The sequence below is a fragment of the Falco peregrinus genome, chromosome Z (assembly GCF_023634155.1).
Source record: "Falco peregrinus isolate bFalPer1 chromosome Z, bFalPer1.pri, whole genome shotgun sequence".
Taxonomy (NCBI): Eukaryota; Metazoa; Chordata; class Aves; order Falconiformes; family Falconidae; genus Falco; species Falco peregrinus.
The window spans coordinates 70,941,059-70,961,395 of NC_073739.1; the positions used below are offsets into that span (position 1 = coordinate 70,941,059).

General features: G+C 42.7%; 1 protein-coding gene across 9 annotated transcripts in view; it reads left to right on the forward strand.

Annotated features, from left to right (window-relative positions):
* Positions 1-6,614: 6,614 nt before the first annotated feature.
* The window catches only part of LIFR (LIF receptor subunit alpha), a 54,551-nt gene continuing 40,828 nt past the window's right edge, over positions 6,615-20,337 (forward strand). Inside the window, exons 1-4 of one of the 9 annotated variants that reach the window (XM_055790716.1) lie at positions 7,046-7,160; positions 9,436-9,509; positions 15,197-15,302; positions 16,016-16,134. The gene's annotated coding sequence lies outside the window, so the exon portion shown is untranslated. Of the gene's footprint in view, positions 6,735-7,033; positions 7,189-9,435; positions 9,510-9,982; positions 10,019-15,196; positions 15,303-16,015; positions 16,135-16,570; positions 16,590-20,337 lie in introns of those variants that run through there. The other 8 variants (XM_055790718.1, XM_055790717.1, XM_055790719.1 and 5 more) reach the window with 8 other exon arrangements.

The following is a 20,337-nucleotide window of genomic DNA, read 5'->3' on the forward strand; positions in this document are numbered from 1 at the left end:
TGGTTGTTCTCTGCATCTCAGGTGACCTAAGTGGGGAAGGAAGTTGCCCAGACATCCATCTTGGCAAAGATGGGGAACAAGACAGCGCAGGCTCAGTCACACAACTTTCAACATGTATGTATACTTCTGGCGTCTCCAGTATTGTCCACACACGTTCCAAGATGTGTTTTACAGAAAATAGTTTTCTGCCTTAAGAAGCTTAATGCTACAGCTCTGATGCTACAACAAATCATCCTGTGGGTGAGCAGCTCCTTTGGCTTCATTGTTGAGGCAGATTGAGACTGCCATCAATCTGCAAACTAGTTTGTTACACCAGAAAGGAGGATGTGAGGATGTATGCAGGTATGTAATTAAGTGGGTACTAGGTTAGGATTGTACGTCACCAGTAGAGATGTTTTTGTATAAAAATAAAAGCACAACAGAGGACAACAATAGGTCCACTTTGATGGAAACTCCAGAATGGGTACAGAATTTGCCACCATATTTAACCTAATTGCAAATAATAATTTGCTTTTTATGAAAACATCTTTCAACCTGAATTTCAAATATGCTGGAATTATCATCTTTACTAGCGTTAGAATTTCTATTTATGTACAAATACAGACCTTTTATTAGCCTGCAAGAGAATGGAGGGTAACCAGGGCAACTGAGACACACCAAACAGTAATATTCCTAAAATCAGGACCAGAAAGGATAAAGTTCCTTCTAATAAATGTTTTTTGCCATTGTGTCGTCCAAAGCCACACCTTAAGTATCTTATTTGCCCAGTATTTAATACTATAATATCCCAAGCTCTGATGCACTGTGTCAAGCAGTATTGAAACCCACATCTGAAAAATGTCAAGGAAAGACTGACAGGACAAATGCCATGAGCCAGGTAAATACAGAACTTCACATGCTCCCAAAAGCATGTTATGTATCTGCACCTCCTCTCTAGCAGAGCTGTCTTTGTCTTGCTACTTTTATGCTGATGCATAGAAATTTGGTTCCAAGCAGTGAGTGGGCTTACAGCTCAGTCCAAGGGTAGTATGGGAGAAGGCATATTTCTTTCCCTGGATATGGTTCAGTGGGGTCAGACTGTTGCTGCCTGGAAATGTGGTGCAGAGAGAGTTCTGAAAATTCTAGCCGCTTATTCAGGATTCATTGAAGCTGGCAGCTCAGCTGAGTTACACAAATTTTGGTTGAATGGCTCCTGTTCATGTAGAGATCAGCTTTGGAGTGCGTGTAAAGTTCATAACAGCTTAGGGTCCTTTAAATTCATCTGACACACATCAGCCATGTTCAGGTCATGGACTGCAGCACGGAAAAATTGAAGCATCAGCTTACTAAGCTTTGTTATACTGAGGGCATTTCTTTGTGGGATCTCATAGAAATAGAGAAAGCAAGGCAATATCCAGCTGATAAACTGGTGAGCCAAAAGACTGACTGGAAAGGCACTGTCTTAGAAATAGAGCCAACACCACAGCGGCAAGAACTGCTAAATAACGAGCATAGCTGGGAGTTGCAAGGCAAAGCATGGCAGTATGTTTGTATGTTATACACTGACGTTGTGATGCCAAAGGAGGGCCTTGCAATATTAAAAGTATATGAATGTCTGAGATGTTCTCAGTATCTTTTATTTTAAGATTCCCATGCTTCTCTGGCTATTAGAAATCTAAATTAGCTTCTGAATCTCATAAATCTTCTTTTTCATGATGTAATTAGGCCCTTCTACTGCTGTGCAAAGCAAGCCTCTTCAATTTCACATCCACAAATCAGATTTAGTTCTAGAACTGATTCTACCAACCCTTCCAGAGTTAGTAGGATTGTTACCATTTGTTCAGAAAATTATATTTAGCTTAATCTCTTTCCAAGAACTATGCTGTGTCTTATTTCACTGACCTCATGCTACTTATGGAACTCAGCAGTGGGATGTATGCAACATGATGAATAAGCATGTGCTGAACTTTACACTGCCAGTGTAATTAACTGCAGGATGGCACAAATACTTAGATTGGGAAGCAGGCCTGCAACTGTTCATCAGTTTACAGCATGCAGGTCGTTTTAGCAGAGGAACTTCAGCAGTAGGTCCCTTCTCAGGCATTAGTTTACTGTAGCCACTGTAGACATTTGTGACTGAAGTATTAAGACTCATCCGAATGATGTACAAATGGAAATGCCTGTATGTGGAATCCTCAGAAGACACCTGGAACAACGGTGGAAGGAATGGACATGATGGATATGAACAACAGCAGACAAATCAAGGAACAGTGCAGAGTATGTTTACATTCAACACCACAAGACAAGACCAGAAGTTCAGTCCCCTTGCTCTGATAAAGCCATAGCACAGGCAACACATCACCTCCCAAACCACGGTCTGATGACAGGGTCAGACAACATCTTCCCAAGAGGAAGACAGACAGTAGCCATAAAGATGGAAAAATGAGGAAATAAGAAATTTTCCAAAGGTTCCTGGAGGATAAGGCAAGCAAAGGTTTGAGGCAAAATCATTGCATAACAACTGCTTGAGTCAGAAAGATATAAAAGACCTGATCTAAAAAAATTGTTGCTGCCAGTCAACACAGGCCCAACATACTTGAAGAGGATTCAACAGGTGGTGCCCCTTGTCTTCTGTCCTCCACACAAATGACCCTGGTCAGACCACTTGGACATTAGGATCACGATACTGGCCAGTACATGGCAGTGAGATCCACCTGCTAGCATCTCTGGACTGCATGGGAGAAGCCTTACCTTTACTGCTCACCATAAGGGTCTTATTAATGGCAGTGAATCCAGTGTTTCCACACCGTGTATTTTTCAGGCATCTGAGGTAGAATATTTTCTAGTAAATGGAATGCAACTGCCTTCAATTTAATTGTTTTTGGCACGTGGTATTTTTCTTTCCATTTCTTTTAAATTCATGGCACTATCTAAGTTAGTGCAGGTCAGTAGATCAAAGTCCTTCATTGCTTCTCCCTGCAAACACAAAAACCACAACAGACCATGAGGTTTTCCTGCAGACAGGAAAGACCAGGGAATTTTTTGAAGCCCTTTAGCAATATATTGCCAACATGTCACTGGGTTTACAGGCACAGGTCCCTAATGATTAAGAAAATTCTCTATATTTAAAAAATATTAATTACAGAGAGTTTATTTCTCTGGGGTCAGTGTACTCCTTTCCAATAATAGGTCTGTGCCAGTTGACAACACAGGGATGCTTCCACTGAGACCTCATAGGAAAGAGCTGCTGCTTTGCGAGCACACCAAAACACATGTATTATCCACAGTACTTGAGGTTATTCTTGGCACGAACAGAGGCTACTCCTGCTCTTATCACAGCCAGTGTGAGTTTTGCTATTTGCTTTCCTGAATATATTCAGTCAGACTCAAATTCGTTTTGTTGGTTGTATTCTATAACCTTTTTTTTCTTCTTTCCCTTTTTTTTTCTTTTTTTTTTTCTTTTTTTAATAAGAAAACTGAAATGAACAGTCCATAAAAAGAATCAGTGGCAGACCTTTGCTGGCAGTATTATATATTTATAACCTCTGGTGTTTGTAAATGCTGGTAGGAGTACTACCTCTCACACTTCTGGTTAAACTGTATGGTTTGTAAAATGTGCACACAACTTCTCAGCAAAGGAAGTTCTTTAATAGTCTTTATTGGCTGGAGGAAAGTGGGTGCCAAATACAACTGTGAAATGGGAAACAATGCACAAAGGAAAAGTTCCAGAACATCAACACATCCGTTCCTTTTCTCTGCCATAAATAACCAACACACCCTTAAATACAAGACTAAATGGCTCCAGGAAACTCTCATTAATGAAAATGTCCTAGCCGGTCTTCTCACTTTCATTTGGAATTTACATACCCCAAGAAGTTTTTTTTCTGACCTAGACAGCAGATATGTTGTTCTTTAAGTAATGCTAAGTACTGAGATAAACTAAGATAAACTAGAACTAGCCTTCCTCTCTCACGGATGTTAAAACGCATGGCCCTGCTACTGTTAAAATGTATGACAAAATTCTACTCTGAGTGCATACAGACACAGTGTGCATGCACAGCACCTGCCTTTCAGCTTTCTGGAAATTCGAGATAACGCAGGAAACAAAACAAATTCTGCATATAGGTACTACATGCAGATAAGTTTCATTATAAAATACAACAGCTATGGTATTTTACAAGGAAGGTCTCATGATAAGACAGGATGCACAAACAGCCTATTTTCTGCAGATCAGAAGTCGTAGGGTAATTAGACCAGTCATTTGTTTAGGGGACACATATTAAAATTAGAATATTTCACTTTATAAAAATGAGATAACTGACATCAAGCATCTGTAGCTTTATCACGCTGACACTTGTACTATACAGACTTGTCTTAAATAGCATCAGATCTAGAAAGTTTCTTAACTTACAACTGAGTCATTACAAATTGAGTCATTAATACAATATCAAAACCTTAAAATAACTTGGGGAACTACCCCTACCTTTGATTTCTCCTGGCAGCTTCTTCTAATTTCACAACCGCATTTTTTTGCCTAGAAATAAAACAAACCTGCTCACACGTCTTTCCCCAGTTTCTGTATGGAATGTCTGTGAATTACAGGAAAGCTGCCTTTCTAATTAAAAACAGAAAATACTAAAAAGTACTATCACTTGATTTCATCATATAGAAAATGAGTCAGATCTTCTTCAATTACTCATGGTACACATGGTACCATGTAAATAATACAGGGCTTCCTGACAAGTGAGGTGCTTGTGAGCCTTTACTAGAGGTGAAATAACATAAGCTGCAAAAAAAGAAAAGTGGTGCAATTTCCTTTAACATTTTCAGTGCCTTTGAACAAAAGTTCTTGTGTCACTTTTGTGGATGGAAACCTGCATCTGTGATGCTGTCATCTGTGGCACAGATGCAAACAGCATCCTTCTGAGCCTTGGATGCAGACCCTCTAGGAGGGCACCAGGCTCCAATCACTGGGGTCTGGAAATGGAGAAAGGCAGAGGGAGTCCTCCCTTTGATGGGTCACATACGTTGAAACAGCCATCTTCTCTCCCCAAGCCTTCTGGTGCTATGGATAATCCCAGTTTCATCGTGTTTTGCCTGCTTCTGGGCTAGAATGTGAACCGGGAACTAAATGCAAAAACAGTCTTAGGCAGCTGACATGCCTGAAGTGAAGTTCAGACTACAGAATTAGCTCTCTAGTAGACCTTCCCAGTAGAGAGAGATCTGGGACTGTGAAGAGCTGACTGATGTATGGGAAAGGTAACTGTTTAAACCTACTAGATAGAAGACCCCCAAGAGAACTCTGTTGAAGTTTGTCCATCCTTGGATTTATGAATGTTTCAATGTGCATCAGGAGAAGACAGCATCTTCTGCTTCGGATTCACAGCCCAGAGTTTCTGTCCAAATGCTGTTTTTTAAAAAACTCTCTTCTTTCCCAAGAACAGTATGTGTATAAGGAGACTCGGTCCCTCCTCTTGAGGAGGTGACACAGGTCAACAGATAGACCACTATCCCAGGACACAAGACCTGAAGTCAAGGACGCTTTTGAGCTAGAAGAGACCTGAGCTCATGTTCAAATGCATGACCTAAACACAAGGTTCATGCACCTCCTGCTAGCCTACTGAAGCTTCAAATCTCTTTGCCTGAGCAAAAACACTGGAGAGGGGAAGAAACAGTGGGAGATTTCTTCTCTACAGGATAGGCTTTATTCACTCAGCCTGAGCAGGGAATGTGCAGGATGGCAGGAGACTCCGGCTTTGGGGACCTGACATCATCTACTTAGCCAAGATGGGACACAAGTCTGGCCCAAGACCTCCATACAAATATTTGTCATTCTTTATCATCTAGGTTCTGAGAAAAACAATCTGCAGCAACTAGGAAAACCTCTTTAGGCAGAAAAATGCGAGGGAAACCAAGCAGTTACTTTTTCTGCCCGTTCTGCTGTGGTTTACTGGGGAACGAGAGAGGAGCCACAGGCTTGCCAGCTCTTCTGATTTTACAGGTCTCGTGGTATATATTTTTTTAATTGCCTGACCCTTGAGACTGTGGGGCTTTGAGGATTTCAAGTCTCATTTAAAAGAGAGGCTGGCACGTAGCTGTTGTGGCTTCAAAGAAATGCTGGAGGTCAAGTCCCAGACCTCAAAAACTAGAGGCAAATACAAAGATAAAATGAATCAAGAATCTCCCCTGGGTTTGGAGGGCCAGGCCCACTGCTTCGAACCCCGGCGGGCTGGCAGTGCTGGAGATATTAAAGATGCTTTTCTAAGAAGGGTATCTGACCGTGCCACGGAGAGGGCCCGGAACGACCAGCCGAGCTGCGCGGCTTCACCCGCCTGGCTGCGGACGGCCCGCCGGGGACGCCGAGGAGCCGCCGGCCGGGGCAGCCCAGCAGCGCAGCCGGCAGCGAGCCACGGGCGGGCGCAGGCCCGAAACGCTCGGTAGCCTCGGCCCGTTACAACCAGGACCCCGGCGGCGCGGCCAGCCCGGGCCCTGCCGGGCGGCGGGAGGCAGCGGTGCCCCGGGGGCAGGGCCGGGGGTGGCGGCGGCGCCGGGCGGTGCGCGGCGCAAGCTCCTCCCGCAGGCAGCCCGCCAGCCCCTCTCCTCCATCCCTCCCTCCTCCCCGGCTCCATCCCTCCTTCCTGTCGGCGCTGCGCACAGCTGCCCGCCGGAGCTGGGCCGCCCGGACCGCGCCGCGGGCAGCCCCGCGCACCCCTCGCGGCATGAGGCTGCCGCCGGGCACGGCGAGGCGGCGGCGGGTGAGTGCCGGGCCCCGGGCAGGGCGGCTTCTCCCGGCGGCGGCCCCGCGGCGGGGCTCCGCTCGCACCTGGGAGGGGGCGGCCCGAGGGGCGCGGCGGTAGATGCCCCCTCCATCCCTGCCTGCGCCCGCCCCGGGGAGGTGCCGGCGAGGAGGGGCGGGCGGGGGGCGGCAGCCCGGCCGGGACCCGGCGGGGCCGCGGGGAGTTTCCGCGCCCCCCGCCCGCCTCCCTGCTCTCCGCTGGCGCGGGCGCTGCGGCTGGGGCTCGGCCGGGGCTGCGGGGCGGGCGGCGGCGGGGCGCGGGGCCGGTGCGGCGCGGACAGCCGCAGCAGCCCCGGGGCTGCGGGGGGAGACCGGCGGCTCCTGTGCAGCCGGCGGCTGGAATAGAAGCTGTGTTTTGTCGACAGCTCGTTCTGCTGGCCGGCAGGTTGGTTGGTGCAAGGACTGAGCAGCGGGTAAATAGTATTTACGCCTCCTGTCATGCTTCTCATTTTTTTCTTAAAATGAGTAGCGCCCTTTCAGAAAAGGGGAGTTCGGGAGGGGGAACCCGGAGCCCCCTCTGCAGCCGGGGGGCATCCAGACGTGCTGCACGCCTGGGAGCGTGCTGGCTGTACAGGGACACCGGCGCAGTGGCTGCTTGCTGTATCTATTTTGAGTGATTGAATTTCTAATGTGTTTAGAGATTGTGTTTAAAAAAGATCTCTCTAAGCCTCCGAGGTAGTTCTGGAAGGAACGTCACTCCCTTGTTAAAATTCAACGTGTGTAAGTGAATCTGAACTGGGCATATTTTGCTGGCACGCTGCCTGTTGCTTCAGTAGGAATTGGTGATATACGTCGTTTGTTTGGTTTTTAATTGTTATCATTAGTGGATCCTTGGGATTTTTGCTGTAAAAGGGACTAAAGCTCTGGATAGATACTGTAATCATCTGCTGCCGGGGAGAGCTGTGAGCTGTTGAGCAGGAATTGTCTCTGATTCTTTTCCACAGACTTTCACACATAAAACCTCCATTGCAAAAATAAGTCAAATATTCATATTGCATAATCAAGCTGGCCGTGTCCTGTCAAATTCCCTTCGGGGGAGCATGGGCACTGGGTATTTTCCTGCTGTGTTTGAAACCCAGCCTGTTACCTAAGTAAGGCAGTGTGACTTGCCTTTGACATCTCACCTGGAAGTCCGTTCTGCCGTTTTTCCTTACTGGAAAAGAATTCTTTAAATTCTTCTTAAAGGCTTAGTTCGACTCCACAGCATGAATCCAGACTGTTAATCAGACTTAGCAGGTTTAGTAGCTGTGGGGAAGATTAAAGTCCATGCCATGCCATGGTCCCTCTCAAATCAGCACGTGGCAATGCCAGCAGAGATGGTATGTTTTTTCATGTAGATCCATCAGTGCACATGTGCTTTATATACAAAGCTTTGCACGTCCTGGAAGGAAGACTGCATGAATGCCTTGATCTGCACAAAGTCTGTGCTTGTCCTTAACTTCTCAACCATTGTATGCTGTATGGTTTTGGTGATAAAGATAAGCTTTGATTTCTTTATTTTTTGGTGACAAAGGTAAGCATGCACATAGAAGTCTCCTGGGTTTGGTCCCAATATGAATCAAGATCAAACCAAATATTACGTTTGATGAGGGGAAGGATTAGGATGCAGAAGAGACAGAAGCAAATGCAGGGAGTGGATCCGTAGTACCGAGCTGTGCCTTATCTGTAGTTGGTTGGTATTGCTCGGTGTGGGTTGCTTGTCATTACCTGCATAGGGGTCTGCAGGTTACTTCTGAGAGGTCTGCTGAGTATACTAAGAAAAGACAGTCTAGTGTCAGTAGGTTGCAGGGCTAGGTGTCTAAACTAGAAAGTGTTGCAGAAGTCCACAAATGGAAAGCTTAAAAATCACTAACTTGGAGCTGGTTTGGAGTATAGCTTTTAGGCAGCCAATAGATCACCTGATTTTGTTTGATTTTGCTTTCTGTTTACTTAGTCTTTGCATCCTTTCATCTTATCACTGCTTCACCTATTCAGACTTTTATCAGTGTTATTAAGTGATAACAGTTTCCATTGTGCACTCTCCAAACATACTGCTTTAGTAACTTTGAGCCACCAGTGGCAATCACTATCTATGAATTAGATTGTGCAAAATCCCTTTACAGGTGTGTTGAGGAAAGGAAGAGACTTAACCTTTAGGTGAGGGCATTCTCTCAGACTTGCTGAAGGCAAGTCAGAAATATGTGGGAACAGCCATATGCGTGGAAATGCTGTCCAAGAAAGAGAGAAACTTACTTTCACAGGTGGCAAAGCTGCTGCTGCTACTTTAGGAGGGAATTCATGCAGCTTTAATTTTCAGGTGCATGGTAGGTTATGAAGTATGGCTATAATGTCACATCTGTTTCAACATCGGTCAGCTCAGGGCTTTAGTGAACATTCCAAAAAAATCTGGATGTATTGATAGGCGTAGGTAGTGCTGGAACAGAATCTGTAAATCTATTAGAAACAGCTCTCTTAGGGCATGGATATTAGGTTGTTTAATCCAACTGGCAGCAAGTTACTGGCACCAAGTTTTTTGCCTTGAGATGTGATGTGAGAAGATGTATTTAAAATCAGAATCTTAGGAAGAATTCCACTTGAAAGAGAAAATGGTACCTCACAAAGAAAGTGTCTGGCAGTCTTAAACAATCTGGATGTTTATAAATACTGACTCTATCTTGCAGAGTACGTTGCATCACAAAGCTGTTCCAGATGGATTGTGTTTTTCTGCAGATGACCCAATAGATGATGGGACCAGGTAAATTAAGTTCTTTCCCACTTAACACTGTGTGCCAGAGCTCAGAGGTATGCAGAGGATGCTAAATCCAGCAATTCCTGTTGTGATGGTACGTTTGTTGGATGAAATCAAAAATGATCTGATACAGTTTTAAATGATAGTTTATATTATCTTGTAATGAGCTTATTTGAGCTGTTGAAAGGCAGCTTTTAAATAATGGAAGAGAAAACAAGAAATCGGGAAACTTCTTGGAGTTAGTTTTGTTCCATTTTCAATAGTACATACTGACCTGGGACACAGTTGCAATGGAAACACTGGCATCTTAGGTTCAGACTGACGTTGAAATACAGAGATGATTCAGGTAAGGGGATGTTCATTAGCAGTAGAAGAAAAGGTCTGATGAAGGAGGTTTAAAGATACTCGCATAGGTAAAAGGACTCAAGCAAGATACTGGTGGCTCTTTGAGAGGGGATCCTCTTGCTCTGATTTAGATGTTGATTCTCATGCAGGGAAACATGGACAACAGGCATGTAAGTAGATTTTAGTCCTGTTACCATAACTAGCTAGAATTAGTTGAAATAATTCACGTTTTGGTGCAACTTTCCCCCTGATATTTAGTTATGACTCCTTTCTGACAGTTAGGCATAAAAGTTCTGTCTAAAACCAAGAATAATAAGTTACTTCTACATAGTGCTTGAAAGGTGATTGTGCTGTATGCCCCAAAGCTGGTTGATGTATTTCATTCCATGAGCAGTTTAATATAAAAGATATAAATAATCCTTGGGAGCAGGACCTGGAGCCCATGGTCTCTCGCTTCTAGCGAGTGCCCTCTCACAAGGACATGAAGTCCTGCTCCAAGTCAGTGGTTACTTAAGCCGTGGAGAGAAATGCCACCTACAAAAGTCTGGAAAGGTCTCTATCCTGACTCATCTGTTACTTTTGAGTAGTCTCTGGGGTGGCTGGAGGTGTTTCCCATGTCCCAGCAAGTGCTGCGGTGGCAGCGCTGCCTTTGAAAAGGAGCACCACTGCTGCTTTTGTTTTGTGTGTCTAAATAAAAGCAATGGCTTCTGCTTTTTCTGAGGAACCTGATTCTGTGGTTCTGCACACATTTTATCAGCAGACACAGGCAGGGAATAATTGCCTCGTGAATCTTGAGTGTCTAAGCATCAGGCAGGTGTTGTGGCCCTGTCAGAGATGAGACTGTGCACCTGTGCATGCTGATGCATACAAAATTTATCATCACCTCTCTTTTTCCCTCCCCCGCCCCCCCAATACTTAGCTGCAGTTAAATGGGATTTTGGAACATGTTTCTTTTAGTTTTAAGCATCAAAAGTACAGTTTTTATAAGTGCTTAAATGTCTTCAGGGTTCATTTTTCAGAATCTTGTGGATCTCTGGTTCCAGAGTCATTAGCACAGTGGTGGTGGGGGCCATATAAATTCCTGGATGGCCAGAGCTGTTTTCTTACCTGCCTTTGAGGGGGTGTAGGGGCAGCTAGGATACTGATCATGAGCGAACACAGAGGTTCCCGTGTTCTTTGCCTGCCTGCCTTACTGGCTATAAACTAGCAGATGGTAATTTGAATAATGGTATCTGGATGTTCAGATCTGACACTGAGAAGAATATTCAGGGACTGTTTTTCATATGCACCATCAGTTTTTTTGCCGATCATTGCTGTCCTCCCTCCACATGAAAATTTGCAATCCCTAAATCTGCAGACTGTGTGAGCCCTCCTGCTGTGCATCTAGATGGTCCTTGTGCTTCCTGCAAGCACCAGAAACTCTCAGCAGGGGCTTTTGCCACTTTGCTGCTGTCTGCCTTTCCCTGCTGCTGCCTCTTGGAATCACTCCTAGTAGCAGGTTTCACTGCAAGCAGAAAGTGCTTAACCTAAAAATAATTTCTAACCCATTGGTATGACTGTTGGTCAGGGTGTAAGGTTTTGAAGGGCATATGTCTCCCTTCCTTTCACTGCACGGTCTGGAGCGGGCATTGGAGTGAGGTCAAAGACTGTTGCTACAACAGAAGCAGCTTTCCCTTATCCCACAGGCAGAGAACTGCTGAGTTGTCAGCTGTTGAGTCCAAATTATGCCTTTTACTTCAGGGAGCACAAGTTCTCAAAGCACATGTCATGGAAACAAGGACAGCACTGTAGCAATTCCCTGCTCCTTCTGCCTCGCTTCCTACCCTGCCAAAAACCAGACCCGCAGCACAGCCCACAGCAGAGGATGGGCAGCCTGTGTTGCGTGTTAGGGGAGCACTTGAGAGATGGATGTCTTCCCCCTCTCCTGGGCATACCTGTCAGGGAGCAGGGTCTCCTTTCTCACCTGTAAAACCAGCAATTCAGGGGCAGCTTTCTGCATAACCAAAAAGCCGGCCTCAGTGCCCTGAAATTTCCTCAGGTCTTAAGTAGATAAAGCAGCACTTTCTTGGGGATGCTTTTATGCTGCAGCATTTTCCTTGCCAGCCAAATGGTTTTACCGAGACAATAACATTGGTTAGGGAATTATTGCGGGTTTTTGATTGTTTTTGGATGCTGCTGTATTGATGAGCAACATTATACCAGTGTTCTCTGCCTGTATAGCTTACTGCATTTTGATCATCAGTCAAAAACACTGTATTTTGGAATATACATATATTCCTAAAATAGACATACATATTTGCGCTTGCTGTGTACCTATAGCTGCATTGGTAATAGCTTTGTAATATTGACTGAACTCTGATAGCTTTGTATCAAGGTAGCCTGGTAGTTTGTAGCACATAATCATGAAATTTAAATAAAGCAAAGTATTTGTATGATTTCTTTAGGTGATAAACACTGTCGGAAAAGTATGCTGGAATGCTTCTTATGCTTGCATAGTTTTTGTCATTATTGCACAAGTTGCTTAAAGGTATAATAAAACATTATTTTTGGTATAATAAAGGTATAATAAAACATAATAAAACAAACTTCTTACAAGTAAGAAGGGTGTTTGAAGGTGGTTTACACTGTCGAGCTGGTTCAGAAATGTCCGTGTTTTGCTTCTGCGCCTCAGCCATCCATCTAAACTAGTTCTGCTCCCTGAATAAATCAGTTACTTCCCTCCAAGAGGAAGTGCAAGCTTAGTTGAGTAGACAGCATGGTTAAATATTTATTCTGGATCTGTGGATGTAATCTATGGCAAGCTTGGCTAGCATGGTGAGCAGGACAAGCCAGCTCTATCCCAGATGGCTTTATGCCCTCAAATACCCACCATTTTGTGCCCTTGGGCTTGCCACACATTTCAGCCTAAAGCTTTACAAACTACTTTATTTCATTACTTTGAATGTAGAAGCACAGAAAGAGTTGGTTTGGAGTGAGGTGATGACGTGAACCCCCTGCTGCAAAGTGGTCTGGTCCACACTGGGACACGTTGGTCCCAAACATTATAAAGGTGAGTCTGTCTGCAGCGTGTAGGCAAGGAGTGAGGATACTTCCACATTGCAGTCCACCACAGTGGTTTGAGCATCTCTGATACTCATGCTTTCTGTAACTTAATAAGCTGCATTTCAAATTATTAGCAAGTTTGAGAGTTGCAGATCACGTCCCACATGTCTTAGAGAGCCCAGAGAAGAGAGAGATTTGGACAAGTGGTACACGAGGCATGGCTCATCATGGGGCTGCCCTGGGCACGTAGTTGCCCTTTGGGGCTGTCTGGTGGTACCTGCCGTAGCCTGGCAGCCCTTCTTCTTTCCAAACAGGACTTCACGTGGTCACCCAGAAGTTCTTGCACCAAGATAGCAGTGCTGCACATCATGTGATGTAACCCTGTTTGTATGGCTGACTATGGATTTGCCCTTCTTGAACTGGGTGATCTAATGGCCTCTCTTAACTATAAAATCAGTGAGGACAGAGCTTCAAAATATCTTTCTCAAATAATTGGTCTTAATATTACTGCAGGGCAAAAATGCTGCTTAAATCAAACGAACTTCAGAAGAAAATTATAGTGGTCAGTATTATAGGTGGGGCTTCTGCAGACTCTGAAGCCCAAAGGTGAATGTATGTTATAAGTATTCCGACTACAGCTAATTTTCACAATATTTCATGTTTTGGATCAAGTTCAGCACTTGCGGCAAAAGAGATGTTTGACCTCTGAGGTTTTACAGCTACTCTGGAGCTAAAACCAAGGAGAGAAGCTTTTAATGTTCAATTCTAGGCACAGATAGAGGAGGAGGAGAGAGAAAAAAGAAAACAAAAATGTGATTTATTTATATTGTAGACTTCAGCGTTGTCTTGAGTTATGTGCAGCAAGCACTGGAATACTGTGTGTGAGGTGGACGTGAATGTCAAACTCTTACTTCTGCTAGCATAGAAACCTGCTGGTTCTAAGGATAATAATATCTGTTCCCTAGAGTCTACCTGTTCCTCTTCCTTTTCCCCTCCTTCCCCCTGCTCCACAGTCTTCCAAAGGTCATGGCTATGAGAAGTCTTTAGTGTACAGATCTCCAGGCACGTAACTCATAATTCATCTGCTAGAATAGCATTGTCACGATTCCCAATATAGAACAGTCTGCTCCTCCAAATCAAATGTGATCAGCCTGTTTCTTTTTCACAATGCTAGGAAATTTTTGGAAGAAGATATTTTTGACCAAATGTTGCCTTATGTTTCAAATGACAGGATCAGTCTGGATGTAAATCCAGCAAGCCGTCGTGTGACCCTTATTATCTTACCTCAAAATCTGTGGCTCGTCCCTTGAACATTGTCTTCTTTCACCATTAAAATGCTTACTAGCATGAAATCTATGCAAGATTTATGCTAATCTAGCCTGACATTGGTGTAGTGTGAACCGAAGACTTTAATATGGGAAGACTTGTATTGAGCCCATATTTAGAATATTTTTAGTTGTGTGTACAATTTTATTTTTTATTTCAGTCTGTTCATCCCATCCTTGAAGAGCTTTGCCAGCACTTAATTAGCATTACTTCTCACAATGTGCACTTTTTGGTGGAGGTCTACTATATGGCATTGACTTTCATATCTCATGTATTGTTGTTTGTGTTTAAATCCTTTCTCTGTGTAGGTAATTGAGAACTGTGATCAAGTAACCTCGTTGAACTAAATAGTTGCATTGTTTTAGGCTTTGCAGCAACAGACAATCTCTCAAACCCAAACTGCTCCAAGTTTGATCATGTGTACAAATCGACTTTGTACTGGATTAAACCATTTCCGCTGCTAATGAATGGCTTGTTTTTCTCTTGTGCTGTTGGATTGAGTGCTTTTGTAAGGTAGCTTTATCTGTGTTAAGTTGCAAGGATTTTTTATTTTCAGTGACTTTTATGTATTTATTTGCTTGAGCTGTGACAGCTGATACCTTGAAAATGGAATGTTTTCTGTTTGCTTCCCCATGTTTCAATTAATGAGTGGTGCAGCTGGTGTTAGTATGTGGAGAATTTATCCTGGAAAATGTTAGATTCTTGCCTATTATCCTTTTGCCCTGCTGTATGAGTGCCTGCTAACCAGTAGGTAACTCTGGGTTGGAGTTTGGACAGTGATCCCTGCAGACAGAAACGGGAGCAAGCGCTCAGCATTACAACAGCTGCCCATAGAATTAGGTCACTAACAGGTTTTTGGCAAAACTGTTAATTTTCCTCTGTACGCCCTTAAAGACAGAAAGTATGTTTATAATTCCAGATGAGTGATCCTCTAGCGTAGCATTCTTCACAATGGATTATGTATGAATCTTTTACTTCAGGTACCTGATGTGACTGCCCAGTTCAGCATTCAGCTCTCCTGTATGGAAGACTAAGGACTGAGCCTGTCAAGGCTCCTGCAGCGGCGGTCCTGCCAATGGTGCAAATGTAACTTTATGCATACCTTTATTCATACGATAAAATTAGTCATATACTTACACGTTTGCAAATTCAGGAGCAATGTGTGTATGTATGTGGTTACTGAGGCTTATTATCTTACATAAATCAGCAGTTAGTCATGAGCAGCACTCCATGGCTTTGAAATGCTTTCTCATCAGAGGGTACAGGTGATCTCTTGGTAGCATTTAGCTGCTTGTTTCATGGGACTTGAGAATTAAGGTGTATGAGATGCTGCAGTCTAAACCCAGATATTTAAGGAACTGATCACTTTTTAAAGAATTTTACAAGTACTGGTAATAATTGCCTCCAGCTGATCTCATCTTTTGAAGTAATGTGCATTAATTTTTACATCTTTAATGATAGCAGATTTTTTAAATTATTTTAAATTTTCTTATTTGGAAAAAAACCCCACTTGTCACTTGTATTCCTAATATGTGTATGTACCTCTGATCTTTTTAATCTCTTCTAGTGTAGCTCACAAAGACTTTCTGTATTTATTATTCTAAAGTCATATATTGATGTTCCTGAGGCATACGCATTGTCATCTAAATATGTTTAGCATTTATGATCTTGTATGGATCCAGTATATAGCTCTTTAATATGGAAAAATGCAGAAATGTGGAAAGTGGAGTACTCTCCAAAGATGTTTGAGGTGGTATTACATTTAAATGCTATGTGGCTTCTAATGATTTGCTTTGCAGTGAGATCGGCACAAGTTTTTGTAGAATAGCATTACACAAAAGGAAGAAAAAGTGAGGCATTGGTGTTTCATACCATGAAATTTACATTAGAGGTTTTTCTGGTCTCTGGATTTAGACAGGTAAGCTTAAAAGAATGATGCTTGGCCTTGTGAGTCATGCACGCACTGTGTATCTGGGTAGACCTGATTAAATGCATAAAGAACAGAAATTTTCCTAAGGAAGAAAATACTGGAATAGAAGCTAAAAATAAACTGAAGCAGAACGTGTCATTCGTATAACTACAGCAAAATGTTAGTTGTCCAATCAACTCTCTCTTCTCTGCAGTTAGGTTTCCCTTTGCCCCTGTCTTCTCTCCCTGTGCCTGGGCACCTCAATGTGCAGCCACCAGAGAGACCATTGAGAATTGTCGCACGTCTCTTGTTCCCACAGTTGGCCTTGCTCAGCACTTTGGAAACAATGGCTGCTTCATTGCTGATTTGTGAAACAAAAAAGTTAAACATATCAGCAACAATGCATGAAAAATGTGATGAACAACCTTCCAAAGGAATACAGGATTTATTGGTGACAGAAGCTAGTGAGTAAGAAGCCCTTCTTCTTTTGTGCATCATCTGCCCGCTCAATACTGAAAGATGTAAACCATGAGATTTACTAATAATAGCAGGAAGGAAGAGCCCTGTTAAACAGAGATAGCAAAGTTGGAAGGAGTTGTGTGTGTAAAATCCAGCATTGTTTTTCCCTCTCCGTAGCCCCTTTTTATAGTCATCTTTGAGAAGAGAAAGAAAAAAAGAAATCTTTATGAGAAGAATCTGGCTTTTAAGGAAGTATTGAGGGGGAAGAGGCAGATGTAAGTTAGCAATGATGTAGTGATGGTCATGTGAAAATGATGTGAAGATGTGAGATTAAGTTTAGTTGTGGCTTTGAAAATTTCTGCTTTGTATTCTTAACTCTAAGTGTGAATCAGGTCAGGAGAAACTTGTGGAACTGACTCACTCTACGTCCTATTAGTAGAAGTCTCAATTTTCTATGAGCTGCTTTCAGTTTTAAATGAGGTGCGGCATCATTAGCCTTACAGACACTGCTGGCTCAGCACTTAGTGGTGGGTTATTTACAGGGACTCAATTCACTGCTTTTTCCAAGTTCTAAAAGGAATGACAGAAAAGCATTGCTTTATTTTACAGCAACAAAAATTAATTATACATATGGGTCCTATCCATCTTGCATATTGTTTAAAAATATTCAGCTTTTCATTGCTTTGTTCCTTTTGCTGAGCGTTATTTTAATGGTGCAGAGTTTGCTCGGGTGTTTGATCCCTCTGAAAAGTACTGTATGCAGTATTTTCCATTCTAAGACCTTCCATGAAATAGCTATAGAGCTGCTAGTTTATTTACATCAAGCAAAATCTAGAAACTTTCTAAGATAGAATCAGCCATCAGACAAGATGTAAACTTCTCATTTGGAGTATTCTGAATCTTTTTCAGTATTGTGGGCTGAGAGATTTCAGTCTATTTGAATCGGATTTGAAGTAATTTAGCAGAAACTGGAAACAGAATATGAACTTTCTTATATGTTTTGTTTTAAAACAATGTTCTGCCTAATCTGAATATTCAGCCTAAATTATTTCAAATGGAAAGTCAGGTGTTAATTTCATTGTAATCCAACTATATCTTGTGCCTTTGGCATTGCAGTAAGTGATTTATTTCAGTTAGGGCAATACAATTAAGGAAGTGACGCATGACTGTAGAGCTGGGGATAACAAGGAGGAGTACACTAAAACTAAGCTGAGGCTGTCTGTATTTTGAAGGTGTCAAAGTCTATTAGAGGGATAGAAAGGATAATATGGATGAATCAGTTTATGTTGAGGCACTGGGTTGCTAGCTGTGCTGCTGTGAGAGTTGATCCACAAGTGGACCCGAGGTCCCTTGCAGAGACCTGGAAACCTTTGTGAGAGGAGCAAAGCAGACAAGGAGGAGTAAGTGGTATTAGCTTCAGACAACTGGATTAGTTGTGCCTGCATGTCTTTTGGGTTCATGGCTCCAATGAAGGCTGTGAGCAGCAAGAGCATAAGCGGGTGCCGGTACCGTGACCAGGTGTGCATGTGGGAGAATGTCAGTTTCCAGTAGCTGTGTCTGTGTTACATGCATGCACAAATGCAAGAGTTAGTATTTTTCTTTATAGTCTGGCAGTGGTCTCTCTTGGGTCTGTTGAAGTTAATTAGGAAAGAGACCAGCTCTGGTGCATTATCAACTGTAGAAGTCAATATTTGTATTTCTGAGTACTTAAGATTATTCCTGCACTTTGCTGCCTTATGAGGAGGATACGGATGTATATGCATAAACGAAAGGCTGGAGGCAAATAAGGTATAATGAAAACAGTATATGAAAGAAATAAATGCTAACTGCTATGTAATTATGCATGGGCAGATTTGTTCTGATAATGTCGTACTACATTGCAAACCTTCCTTCTTCGGAGAGGTTGGAAGGGGAGTGGCGGGGCTTGAGTACCCACTTGGGAGTGAAGCACCAAGGAAAGCATTTGCTCACCCCGGTGGAAGGGTAGGCTACACATCATAACATGCTGCAGTATGTCTTCATGTGACATGTCTGGTACTTACAAAGAGTGAAAATATAGCGGTGCATGAAAGCTTTTACAGTATCAAGAAAGATTAATACAATGGGAATTTATGAGAAAATATAGATATATAGTTTCAGGAGTTGGCCATTCCCTCGATTACTAAACAATTTGTTTCTCGTAAGTGACTCTCATTCCTTACATTCACTCTAAAAGGATATTGCATAACTATTGCTCATTATTCTCAATATATTATTTATTGTGAAAGCCACATTTCAGCATTTGATCTATTTATATGCTGTTTGTACACATGAAGTCAGACTTTCTTTGGATTCAGTTCATTGTACCTTAAAAATAATTTGAATACCACAGGTTTCATTGTAAACAGGGAAGGATTCCAACCCTCAGGTCATTGCCAGTGGTTTAAATAAAAGACACTTGGCATTGTTTCAGTAATTATCAGTGTTCTCTTATAAAACCAATTAGGCTTTTCCTGTGATGGAAAGAATATTAAAGGTCATGCAGTTCAAAGTAAGTTTTTAGACATTACCAAATTAAGGAAAATAAACTCCTTCATTAATAAGGTCAACTTATTTAATGTTTATTAGTTCATAAGGATGCGTGATCTGGAGAGAACTGGCAGGGACAGAATTATGTAGATAACATGATTTTTCTAGGGAACAGCAATTTTTTTCCCGCAGCCCTCTTTGTAAGTCTGAGTGACATGGTCTAGCCCTTGAACCAGCATGAGTAAAGTGCAATTGACAATGTGGGCAAATGGTTTCCTCAGAAGATACACTGTCTTGAGAACTACACAGAGATGAACAGTACCCCCTAAAAAATGGAATATGCTTTGGAATATTTGGCTTGTGTTTTATTTCAGTTATGTGTCAGTAAAAGACGGCAAGCACTGGCAAAGTGGGAAACCTTCTCTGTGTATTTTAATTTGATTCTAGGTTTATAAACTGCAAAAAATGGGTACATTTGTTTCTGTGCATTGTACCTGTATGATAATAGGGTTTTTTTATATGTGCGAAGTAATCGGACTTGTGTGCCTTTGCTCTATGTACTTGTTCCATGCTGCATTGCAAAGCACAAGAATTCAAGGAAGTGTGTCGACCGTGAGATCACTGAATTCAAGCATATCAGGAAATGTGTGTAGCTGTGTCAGATTTATGCAAACACATAAGCTGAATCCTTCACCTTACTGCAGTAGTAATTTGCCAGTTGTAGTAAGCATCAAAAAAAAAATTTTGAATGGGTTAATATACGGGTGTGTAAATGACTTGGAGCCATTTCCTTGTCCTGTGCAGCACAATATCCTAGAATATGAACATTTCACTTTTGGCCAGTGGCGTCCCTTAACCTTCACCCCTTTGCTTTGTTCAGATGATTAGGTGTTTTCCATCTGCACCTCTGTGGGAGAAGCTGTGCTTGTTAATTTGAGCTGACTTCCTAAGGAAGTTGGGCTTATCTGATAATGCTTGGTCTGTCCTCTTACCCCTGCGGTAACCTTTGAACATGCTGCCCAGGTTCAGTTCCCTCAGAATGAGGAGGTGAGTTCTCAGCATACTATGTCCTTACAATCTTGACAAAACTCTGCAGCTGGATGGAGAGATCCCACTGAGGAAATCGCTGCAGAGTAAAGTCAACTTTTACTGGACTGCAGTCCGGGCCTCTCTAGTGTGCCTTCTCTGACGTCTAATAAGGCTTAGGGGGTAATCTATAATACCATTTGCCTGATATGTAACAAC